This window comes from Vanacampus margaritifer, chromosome 15 (genome assembly GCF_051991255.1).
Source record: "Vanacampus margaritifer isolate UIUO_Vmar chromosome 15, RoL_Vmar_1.0, whole genome shotgun sequence".
Taxonomy (NCBI): domain Eukaryota; kingdom Metazoa; phylum Chordata; class Actinopteri; order Syngnathiformes; family Syngnathidae; genus Vanacampus; species Vanacampus margaritifer.
Window position 1 is genome coordinate 5,993,140 of NC_135446.1, and position 12,566 is coordinate 6,005,705.

The following is a 12,566-nucleotide window of genomic DNA, read 5'->3' on the forward strand; positions in this document are numbered from 1 at the left end:
CTCTTTACTATGTGTGTCGAAGATTTGCTAATATACTTGTAAGTGACCTCATGAAGGAGTCTTACTACAATTATTGACCACATTTCCTGAAGAAAACTTGTCAGGTTCAGAGATTTTGTCAAAGGGGCCTATTCAAGCCTCCTTTAGCTACTATACTGTCCCGGTTAGACGCGCAATTCACGCTGCATCCAAATCTGATTAAACTACTCTATTTGTACGGAAACAGTCAATGGAGCAACAAACACTGACCAAATAAAATATTGATGAGGAGTGGTGGGTGGAATGTTGAAGGAAGCACAATACATTGTACTACAATCACCATGGATACTGAATGAACTACTGAATTACATATCACATAAAAATACAGGGGAAATTGATTTTCTTTGTAATGACCGCTGTAAACCACTAGGTGGAGTCAAATCCCATTTACAGATTTTCTCCATAGGTTTGGGACATTTCTTGAAACTGAGATGACATTTTCAAAATACCATGGACAAATCCCTAAACTACCTTACTATTGGTCTCAACTGAATGGCATTTCTAATTGCTTTCATCAAATTGCCAATGTCTTAGTACATGTCTCAATTGCCTCAGTGGATCTGTGCAAATGGTTGTTTAGCCTACAGTTAGCACAATGTTTGGCACATTTTCCAAATCGATAGATATTGCTGATCAAACTGGATTAGTTGTTTTTCAGTCTAATGGCTATCCTCTCCAAAACATGTCAGCAGGTTGTCAGTGTGTAAGTCATAATATGCAAAATCATCTGTTCAATTTGTCAAAATGAGATATTACGCTTGATTAAAAATATTTAGACTTGGAAGAGAGTAAAATAAAGAATTGAAAAATATAAATAAAAGTCACTCAAGGGTTGAGGAACCTTCAGGTTTGGAGAAGGCTGCAGTGCCCCCTGAGCTACGCTTCTTCTACTGTTTGCTTAGCTCCAAAATGTTTTCGGGTCTCGGAGTTATGAAGATTTCAGCTGACACGAGCACACAGCAGGAGCTCGGTGGCTCAGGGAGTCGATCGGCTGTCTCCCAAGCTGAAGGCCATGAGTTAGTTACTCAACCCTTGAGTGACTTTTATTTATATATTTTTAAAATTCTTTATTTTACTCTCTTCCAAGTGCAAACATTACTCTAAAACTGAGTCTATTTGGTCTCACTCTAAATAGATTCAAATTTACTGTGCAGTGAAAGTGTTACAGTAGTTGGTTCTTCATTTACGCTGTGCGCTAAATATAATTTTAGTTATTTTTTCATAAATGCATACACTTTCTTTTGTTGCACTCTGTGTAAATAACTTTGTGTGAATAAAAAGTGTTGCGAGTTCCTTGACTGTGAGTGGAGTATGTCAAACCGCAAACTTTGAAAGTTGCTCTTGTAAAATCTCCTTTTCCCCTGTTTTATATATGAATTGTATTTTGTTAGCGGCACGTCTGCTGTTGTGACAAAGCATCTAATAATTTTGACTTGCAGTGCTCACAGAATGCCAAAGGGATGATGCATTTTGGGGGCACTGATTACTTGTATGACAGAAATTTGGTTTAGCAGATGATCCATGGTGATCATCCAAGTTACTTTTGGCAAAAGCACTTAGTGAACGCAGATGAGCCAAAGCAAATGTTGTGACAGTACCGACTCTTTGTTTGGGAACGGAACTTGGAGTGAAGCATGTGTGACCAGTTTTGGGATATGTGATATGTGCATACATGTAAGTCTGTTTGGCCAAATGATCTTGCAGTTTTGAAAATGTCATCTCAGTTTCTAGAAATGTTCCAAAGCTATGGAGAAAAACTGTAATAGATTTTTTTTACTCTGAAAATGCCTGATGAATGAATTAAAATAATATCGTGAGTTGGCATATGAACAAAGGTATATAGGCCTGTCACAAGGGAGAGGAAGATGAGGTCAGGAAATCCTGTAATGTCTTACACATGATGAGGCCTTCGCCTAGCACTTTTTGAGTACGGAACATCGGGAGTCAGTTGCAGGAAACTGGAAAGATAAAAACACAGATCTTCTCATGGCCCCGGGAATGGCCAAGAGGAGCCATTAATGCAGAGAAGAGAGCAAGAATGATGGTCAGGAGTCACAGCCAGGACCCTCTTGAAACTGCATTTGGATAAACCCAGCTGGTAAGTGAGCCCCTCGTCAATAATGCTGGCATCAGACTCAGAGTCATTCAAAGTAGAAAAGGCTTTTGGAAGTGTCAGCGAGGACAATCTTGACGTGGAACTTCAATTGGCAGTACTGCAGTTTGCGGGAAGGTAGGGTCTGACACACCAGTTTCTCTTCTCCTAATGTTGAGCTCCAGCTCTCTATTGGACAGCGGGAGGCACGATAGCCGACCTGGCCTCAATACAGGCAGAGGTTGACCTAACAGTGGCCCTTCTGCTCCTCCTGGGCAAGGCTGGTCTGGTGTGTCCCAGGTGCATGGTGGGAGTTTGTCTCTCCCACTTGGCGATTCCTTAAAGAGCTTGTATCTTGGGATAGCCCGCACAATGTTCCAGGAACACCTGTCCTCGACTTTAGAGTGTTAAGTAGGGATAGACCAACTATCGTCTGAACCGATTATCGGTGGCATTTTAACAAATATTGGCATCGGCCTTTTTACGAATATTGTATTGTGTTGTGGCTGATCAGCCATAGACGGCACAGCTGGATAGCAACAAAGGAACTGGAAGTCCACAGGCTTCCTTTGTTAAAAGGAAAACAAAAAACTGTGGGCTTCTCGGCGCTACCACGCGTCACGATACGCGTACACATCCGCGGCCTCAAAAACATGATGTAATGAAAAAGTGCTGCATATGCAAAACAAAATCAAGGAGGCGCCACCCTGCAGATTGTTATGAATCTGAAAGTCGCTAAAGCTGGTATCTTACTGAGCAGTGAATGCATGCGAACGTATAGCAAATTTGTGAGATGTTCACAGACAGCTTTGACTTGTCGCAAAGACATTTCGAACATACTCGGACAATTTCTCACCGTCTGTGAAGATCTTTTGAAACCTTTGACAAACCCTGACAAAAACGTCAAATTAGCTACATTCACATGCATTTGTGCTCAATGAGATACAGGAACTTTTCATTTGTGGATTTATAAATTTCCACTATGCTAAAATTATGCTGACACTGGGAACTCCGTACACTTTTTATTTTGAAAAAAATTAATAAATAATGAAATAAAAATAAAATTGTGAAATTATCTTGAAAAAATTAAAAAAAATTTTTTTTTAAATGTTCCGTAGTCGGACGTGGGCAACACAGCTCGACTCAGGTGCAGCCGGAACTTCAGCCGGCGTTGTCCTCTCGGCGCGCGGGAAGATCCGCGTATTAGCTGGCCAAAACCCGCTTCTGAGGCCGAGATCCGCTGCGTGTCTGCGTCCTGAGGGAGATCAGCCGTTGAACCAGCTCTCGCCGCAATGGGACTCGGAGAGGAGGTGCGGCATGACGCACTGGACTTGCACGTGACCGTTCAACTGTGATTGCTGGGTCCCAACGGAGTCACGGAAAAGTTCGTCGGCGACTCTGTTGCCGAGATGGGACGAACACACAAAAAAGAAAATATGAAAAATGAAAAAAAAAAAATGGATGTGTCCGTCCGACAGTGCGGGCGTGTGCCGACTTCGTTGCACGGCGGCTCTGGTGCGATCGCCAAGTAAGAGACACTTTGGTCGTTCAGGGAACAAAAGTGCCACGTGGTTGAGAATGTGGCACGGCACCGGGAAGTCCTTTTATCAGTTCGGGGCCAGACGGACGGAAAAAGGTGGAAGATAAGCAGGAACAGCGGCAGGAGACGAGAGAGTGAACAAAGCCAGCGCCGGCTGTTTTAAAGTTGTGGGGCGTGTTCAAGAAGGGAGGACCGACCCCTCCCTCTTTGACTCGACTCAACTCCAAAACTTTTTAAACTCCAAATTATTTAAAGAATTAATAACTAATAATTAAAATTTGGTCAGGGTGGCAAGTCAAGTTCTTCCAAGCAAAACATGTTATTGTTCCACATTTCGACTAATACTGCGGCACAAGGTAATTTCGTTCTTTGCGGAGTAACTAAGAACTCTCTTGAGGTTGAAATGCATATGACATTATTTTCCAAACACAAACAAAACATACATGGTGTGAAACATTCAGTTGTGCGTAAGTTCACTTGTATGTGATGAATTTTTTTAGATGAAATGTGTAAGATTGCTTTGTGGGTCCTAGGTGTTCCATGTGAGGGCAGTTCCGATCGTCCCCACTTGAAGGCGCTGTGGTCACATGTAACTTTCAAGAACGCTGGAATTTGACTGACCTGGGTTCAACCAGGCCATCTGGTTTAGGGTTATCTGTGATTTTAATCCACCAACTCAACAGGGGAGAGGATGGAGCCCCCGATAAGACACTTTGGTACCATAAACTCGTAGTTCTGGCGGGTGAAAAGCAAACATTAAGATCCTGGTGACATGGGTGATGGTTGACTTCAAAAGTGTGGAAGGCCTTATGGCTGTGTCTGGCGAGGGTGAAAAAGAGTTGCTATCTCTCACCCCAACCCCAGGTTGACCTCGCGCATATTTCCAAGAGTGAAATGTTTGAGGAAGGGAGAACAAAAAAAAAAATTGAGGGTGACTGGCAATATTCGTTACATTACTTTCCTAGGTCTTGTGACCATCTCTTCCCTAAACTCCAACCCTCGCTCTCATTTTTTTTTTTTTACTTGCAAAGGGTGTTTTCTGGTGAACCTTCACTCTTGGATGAGCAAACAGTCAAGGAAATTGCTAGAAAGTACATCAAGACGGCAGCACAGGTAACGTGTTTTCTTTTTTGTCTCCTCAGACAAAACTTTTCAGTTGTTTTTGCAGCTTCTGCCAGGAAAGCAGTAATCGTGCGTCGACATTCAAATTGACTTCCGTCTTTGTAACGAATGGGTAAAGGGGGAAGTGACATATGCCATAAAACAGTCAGCACATTTGTATTTTTTTGCGTGGCAGTGTTCATACCATCCTCCTCACAGTTGCTTAATGCCAGTTAAAATGATACAGACCCCCTCAGGCCATGTATTAGTTGCACTAATAGCCACAGAATCAAGTATTTTTTATTTGACTGCTGAATTTATTGCTTCAAGCCAACAATAAACCCACCGTGAAAACTGGAGCAAAACACACATAGCCTACAAACATAACAATTAGCATAAACAAAATATAGGCAACTTAGATTTAACTTTCACAAAAGTATTGACAGACACAAAATAAACTAACCTCGTTGGCTGTGTGCCAATGTCCAAAAAGGGCTTGTTTTCTTCTGTCTTCGTTTTTCTGTTTCTCTCTGATGAACTTAACATCGTGAGTGTCTCGTTCTGTCTTAATGATACTTGTTAAACCCTCCTTCCTAAGCTCTTCCTCTACTTACTCACTAACATATACACACACATCCACCATGCTGCAGCGTCCTCTCTGGTGTGGGTGGCGACAAACACCCAAAAGCAAAGAAAATAAAATGCACAAAAATGACAATGTGACAGTTACAACATGGCAAAGGTACCATTCAACTAGCGTTAAGTCGATGTTTCATCAGAAGAGTTCTGAAAATATTTTTTGAAGGTTGAAAGGTTCATTAGTGCTACTTTAGGTCAGAAATAGCCAATGAACTTGTGACATTGCAACCAACACCATTCATGCACACTTTCATTACGATTTACCATGAAAAAACTATTGCTTTTGGTAAGGAATTGATTTTATGCAATTGAACTAAAACAATAACAGCATGAAGAGGACAGAGCAAGACTGAAAACAAAAATGGTTATTGTATTTTACAAGTCAAAACAGACAAAGACAGACAGAAATTAAGGCAACATTTTGAGCAGTGGACCAATTTGTACCAACCCCAAACTGAGGAATCCTCATATACCAGTGCAGTGTTGTAAACCGTTGCAAATGATGCGTCACTGATGATTTTCAATTTTAATGCCGCACATTATCACCACCAGATTCTCATCAAGTTCCACATTCAGCGGAACGTGACCGTCGTCGCCAAGTCGGTGACTCCCCATCGGATCAGGGAGAATCTTCAGGTATTCAAAGCTCAAGACACGCTTACAACAGACTATTGCTTTGGGTATGTCAAAGGTCAACAAGTTGTCACTCAACTTTTCAGGGATCCAAGCAAGTAGTCTGTGGAGCAGTTGATGTCATTTTTATAAGCTAGTGGCAGCAACCAGCAACCAAATGGGAGCTGGGGCATGAATGCTGGTGTTCTTGGAATGGTTAAATAGTCAACAGAAAGTGGATGGATAGACTTTCAGATGTAACCACTCAGGTGGATACTGTAAATGTAAAAAGCAGTATTTATAGGACTCGAAACACAAAAAAACAAAACAAAACAAAAATCACACCATGTATACATAAATCAGGTGTTGGGAAGAAACAATGGCGAGGACATAATTAGAGTAAACCTCATTTTATAAGCCTCCCATTTATTTTGAGTGTAATTTATTCCACCGTCGACCACTAGATGACAGCACACTATTTTGTTTGACAATATAAATTTCAAAGAATGACAACAGAGCGTACTGTATTTCATTTTAGCTGAGTTGTTTGTTTTGTTGTTGTTGTTTTTTTACTCACTGTCAAAACCCCTCCAATCCAACTTTTTTTTAATACCTGCTGAATGTGATGGCTGTCTTTATAATGAACATCTTTGGGCAGGATTACTGATGAATATTGTGAGATGATAAATTTGGTAAGTTTGATGAGTTTGGTAATGTGCGAAAAAGAAACAGGCTTATTTACTATAAACAGAGGAATTGTACACTGTTGTACTGTGCAATATACAGTATTTGTATACTATATACTGTCACGTTTGGGTTCTGTTTTCCTTGTGTGTCTCCCTTGGTCTTGTTTAAGTGTCATCCTGTCCTTCCTCGTGTGAACCAATCAGTGCCCTCAGCCACTTGTGTCTTGCCCCAGGTGTGTCTTGTTGTGTCATTAGCGTCTGTGTTTTTAGTATCCTGTCTCTGTCTGTGTTGGTTCATTGTCTTTTCTTCATGTCATGCTGCCTGTTTTTCCTTGTTGTCACACCCAAGCCATGTCCTGTCGTCATAATTTCCTTACTTCGCAGTGTTCTTGTTTGGTTTGTGTTTTTGGATATTGTTGATTTTGTTGTTTCGCCAAGTACCTTGTTTGCCTTTTTCTTGATTAAATCCCCATTTTTAACTGCATCCTTGCCTGGCTGCTTTTGCTCCCTGCATTTGGGTCCTCCACCAAACCGCACCCTTCTGACATATACATTGTTTTTGCTCACTCTCAATATGAATGTATGTATTTTAGGGTCATTATATCAAATGCCTCCCACCTGACAATCTCTTCTAAAAATTGAAAGTAATTAATCCAGATTTAAACTGAAAACAGCCAATCCATTTTTTATGTAAATAAAATAATAATAATAATAATAATAATAAAAGAAGAAAAGAAAATGGAAGATTTTCAGATTATAAACTGTTGGGCCTCACTCACAGCCTCGTTCAACCACACCAACCTCTTCTATGAGGTACTGCAGAGCCACAACAGCCGCACTTGTTCAAATGCACAAACTGCTAATCTGACACAAAGTGGAAAAACTATGTAAAAAAAATAAGAATTTGAGAAGAGGGAAAATACTTTTTCACACGCTGATTTGGTCGTAATGGAGAATGTTGGTCAACAGAAGCTGACTCAGATGGTGGCTTACTGCCAGAATGTTGACACACCTTCCTTCCGTCTCCAAGTACCTTCCACACTGTTGGGGTAGTCAATCATGTGATCTCTTTTTTTGCGGTTGGCAGGTGTCGTTGCTCTCTGTTGGCCGTTCATTTTGACGAAGCGTGGGATGAAAAACAATGCAAGCAGATGTGTGATACGCGCCGCAATAGAAAAGGTTTGTGTGTTATGTGAGATAGGATAAGTCAGTCAGAGCCTTTTATGTTTTTCGGAGTATGATCATAGTGTGAAAGACAACCCTTGAGGAGGATTCGGCTGTATATCTCCTTAAGACTGCAATGTCTTCCTGAAATCCCATCAAAGCGCCTTATCCTCAGCGGCAGTATTCTTTAATCATTTTTAAAGGATTGCCCACATGCTCTTAGCTGCTAATCAAATTTGCATTAAGACCTGCGAGTGTCATTGGTTGAAGAAAATCCACTTTTTTTTTTGTCAGATTAACATTATATGACTTAAATGCAGTGTGTCTATTAAAATGTTTTTAAAAAATGTCATTTGAGAGCTTGTAGCACCTTTTATTGGTGTGAGCTGTGACCTGTATTATTTTTTTAACCTCTATTTTACCAGGAACGGTGCCATTGAGGTACAATAACTTGGCAAACTTGGCAAAGACGGGTGGCAGAAAATTGCACAATAGACATGAGAGACACAACAAAGCCCGCACACATACAACCATATCACAATTGACACACTCCACATAGTAGAGTAGTAGACATTACACAGGCACGCTAATATAACAGACAAAAAAAGGCCTCATCAATTAAAAAAGAAAAGAAAAGTAGAACTTAATTGAAAAATACACTGCACGCTAACAAAAATATTTAGCCTCAACAAAAAATCAATCAATGAAACAGCTTCCATTAGTCTTTATAAGTTGTGACAACTTATTTGAATGGTGTTGAACCAACAAACAATATTAGTTTAGATGAAATAACTTTTCCTCTTCAGTAAAAGATTATCAAGTACTGTCTACTTAATATCTGTTATCATAAGGACACATTTTTAAGTTGGCAATTCAAAACATGCATTACAATAACTGAATTTTCTACTTGGAAGTAGGCTAAGCTACTTTAGCTTTGACGCATAAGCTAGGCTACTTCGGCTTCTTGTATTTATTACGAGTGATACACGCGAACCGCATTTTCCAATAATTGTTCTATTGGTCTCTAAGGCTTCTAAGGTAGTTGCTATTTTGAAACACAGAAGCACTTTACCACACTCCACCTGAAGGATGTAACAGTGAGGGAAAATTGACAACACTTAAGTAAACAGCAGACACTTTTAAGTAATGGTGCGACCCTCACACATGTGTTTTAATGTAAAACTGACGAATAATAAAATAATACAATATAAATAAATAAAAACCTGATTCCTAACACTATAGTAATCATTAAATCACTACGCAAATACAAACAGAAAGGAAAATCTGGTATTTACAGCTTGAACGTGGTGAAAGGCATTGTGGGAGTATTCAAATTAAAATTGAGTCAAAGTTGAGAAAATAAAGTTATCAAGCTAAGTTTATTAAGTTATTCCAACTTGAATTGGGTTTTGAGCCGACTAACGGAGAATTTTGAGTGTACTTGCGTACATGTACATGCGAAATCAAGTTGATGTAATTACCATCATTATTATTTAATCTCAACTCATAAAATAGTGTTAGCAACTTATAAAGTGTATCTAAATCAATTAATTGCATTTTTAAACCTGCAATTATGTATTGAATCAAATTGCGTTAACAGGTCCTCAGTGTTAGTTTTTAGTGTGTGGGGTGGGGTATGGAGGTAAATATGGTGCAAAACTAACTTGTAAAAAAAAGTCTAAATGTGTACCTGTAAAAAAAAAATTGTATCTGTAATAAAAATTTGTACCTGTAAAAAAAAAATTGTATCTGTAATAAAAATTTGTACCTGTAAAAAAAAAAAAATTGTATCTGTAATAAAAATTTGTACCTGTAAAAAAAAATGTGTATGTGTAAAAAAAAATTGTATCTGTAAAAACAAATTTGTACCTGTAAAAGTCATGATTTGTACCTGTACAAAAAAAAAATTGTACCTGTACTGAAAGTGTAAATTTGTATCTGTAAAAGTTGTGATTTGTACTTGTAGAAATGACAACTTGTAGTCAAAGAAGTCGCCACTAGGAGTCACAAGTGGTTTTTCTGCTGCTTTCCAGTGACGTGAGTTTTGCACCAAATACAGGCTCCCCTACTTACGAACGAGTTACGTTCCGAGCGATCGATCGTAAGGTGAATTTGTTCGTAAGTTGCTTCAGCGCTATATTTTGCTTCAGCGCTATATTTTGTATTATAATTTATGTTTAAAGCCTATATAAGTATATTGAAGGTTTATATAAGTATGTTTAAGGCTTGTACAAGTAAACTGCATTGGTTTGTACTGAAAAAAACTTTTTATAAAATGGAGAGAATACGTACAGTACTGTATGTTAGAGAGAGAGCGAGAGACACTTAATGGAAGAACACTTAGGAAGAAGTTGAGGGTCGAGGAGAAGAAGATGAGGGTTGATGAGTATCTTCCTTGGAGGATTCGCCTTCGTGTTTGACATCCATATAACGGGGAGAGAGCTTTTCGTCACGTTCTTCAGGGCTCGAGGGTTGGCTGCCCGGTAGACTAGCAGCGGCTTCAGCTTGTAGCTCCCTTCCAAGCATTAAGGTTAGGCGGTCTTTATATCCGGGCATCGTCTTCTCCTCACGGCTAATGTAGGTCTTGTCTGGCATTTTCTTCCAAAAAAGACCCGTTTCGTCGACATTGAAGATCTGCTTAGCCGAATAGCCACCCTCCTCAATGATCTCCTCCAACACTTGGGGGAATCGCTCGGCAGCCTCTTTGTCCGCAGATGCTGCCTCTCCGGACACGGACACATGGTGGAGATTAGCCCTCTTCTTGAAACGAGAAAACCACCCGTGGCTGGCAGAAAACGTTTCTTCGGCAGCGCTTTCCATGTTGAATAATGGATGCACGAGATATTTAATGATAAAAATTAGAGGAAGAGGAAGAGGAAGGTGGATGCTGGGTGAGCTCTCACAGCGCCAAGCGTCGGTATTAGCGGCGGAAAGAAGCACTACACTCGGAAAAAAGAGCACAATACAAAATCTAACTTACAGCGTCTCTTTCCGGACATTTTCCGACACACGCGCAGACATGTTCGTATGTACCGTTGTTCGTAACTCGAATGTTCGTAAGTAGGGGAGCGTCTGTATAGCGCTATATTTTACAAGTGGTTTTGCACCAAATATACCGCTATATTTGGTGCAAAACTCACGTCACTGGAAAGCAGCAGAAAAAACACTTGTGACTCCTAGTGGCGACTTCTTTGACTACAAGTTGTCATTTCTACAAGTACAAATCACAACTTTTACAGATCCAAATTTACACTTTCAGTACAGGTACAATTTTTTTTGTACAGGTACAAATCATGACTTTTACAGGTACAAATTTGTTTTTACAGATACAATTTTTTTTTACACATACACATTTTTTTTTTTACAGGTACAATTTTTTATTACAGATACTATTTTTTTTTTTTACAGGTACACATTTTTTTTACAGGTACAAATCACGACTTTTACAGATACAAATTTAGACTTTTTTTTACAAGTTAGTTTTGCACCATATTTACCTCCATAGTGGGGGGGGGGGGGGGGTCCTTCATACTGGAAAATCTTCATTTTTTTTTTGATGTAGCTACTATCTTTTCAACAAATTAGATCCAGTGTGGGGTAAAAGCATACAATTGTGAGGGGAAAAAAGTGACACTGGGTCGTGGGTGAGCTCCAGCCCATCCCAGCTGATTTTTATCACTAGTCATTTACAAGGCACATATCAGAAAACAACCCTTCCAACTAACAAAAGTGGTGCAGATTTTGGAGCTTGCGGCATCCATGGATGAGAATCTGACTCCTCTCAAGTTGGTGGAGGCCTAGATGGGGAAGGGCACGTCCCCCCAAGCACAGGAAGCTAACGGAGACCACCACACGGACTCAACCGCAAGCTGAGGACGTGATTGTCTACCTGCTGCTCCAAGCATACCTCAGGTTACTTTCCGTCTTGTGGCATAGCAATGAATGACTTCCAATTTGGAACATTTTCACATTCTGGAATGAATTTTAGCACATGCAATGTGATTCATCAAACCTGAGACGATTGCTTTGCTGCCATTTTGAAGCGTCTGAATGGTTCTTAATAATTCTCATTCCACGAACGTAATGTTAATCAGAGCACTAGTGCTGGCACTTGGGATGAATTCTTGCTTTAAAAAAGGTTCCGTTTCATTCCCCATTATTTTCTAATCTGTGTTCTGCTTGTTTGCTCTCCTTTAGAGAGGGATTCAGTTACACTCCATACGCCACCTACTTCTGCTACATGCTGGGCCGCAAAGCTCCCCTGCTGAAGAGCCAAAGTCACACGCTGAAAATGAAAGTGCGGACGGCATATTCACACTCTTCATTGGTGAGTTGACTTTGAATTGTTGCTTCCTATTTGCTCATTTATCTGATTTGCTTTGGAGCTTTTCTGAACACTTGTGAATTTTTCTGCAAAATCAATCCAAGAAATCGACAAATTACTTTATAAAAAAGGTAATATTGTCAGTACTAGTGTTAACTTGATCTGACATTTTAAAATTTAGTCACAGTTTTAGTCCCGTTGCAATCTCGCATGTTAGTTTTTTAATCATTGTTAGTCAAGTTTTTATTTAGTCCACTTTTAGTCGACTATGAATCTATCATTTTAGTATTAATTTTAGTCCAAGAAAACATAATTTTATTCGTCTAGTTTTAGTCAGCAAAAACTGTCAACGTTTCAGTCTGGTTTTAA

At 39.7% G+C, this 12,566-nt stretch overlaps 1 long non-coding RNA gene across 1 annotated transcript; it reads right to left on the reverse strand.

Annotated features, from left to right (window-relative positions):
* Positions 1 to 3,140: 3,140 nt before the first annotated feature.
* Positions 3,141 to 5,340, reverse strand: LOC144035612 (uncharacterized). Its single transcript, XR_013288469.1, has 2 exons — positions 5,236 to 5,340; positions 3,141 to 3,529 (listed from the first exon to the last, which is right to left on the reverse strand). It is a non-coding gene; the product is annotated as an uncharacterized LOC144035612 (long non-coding RNA).
* Between the last annotated feature and the right edge of the window lie 7,226 nt (positions 5,341 to 12,566).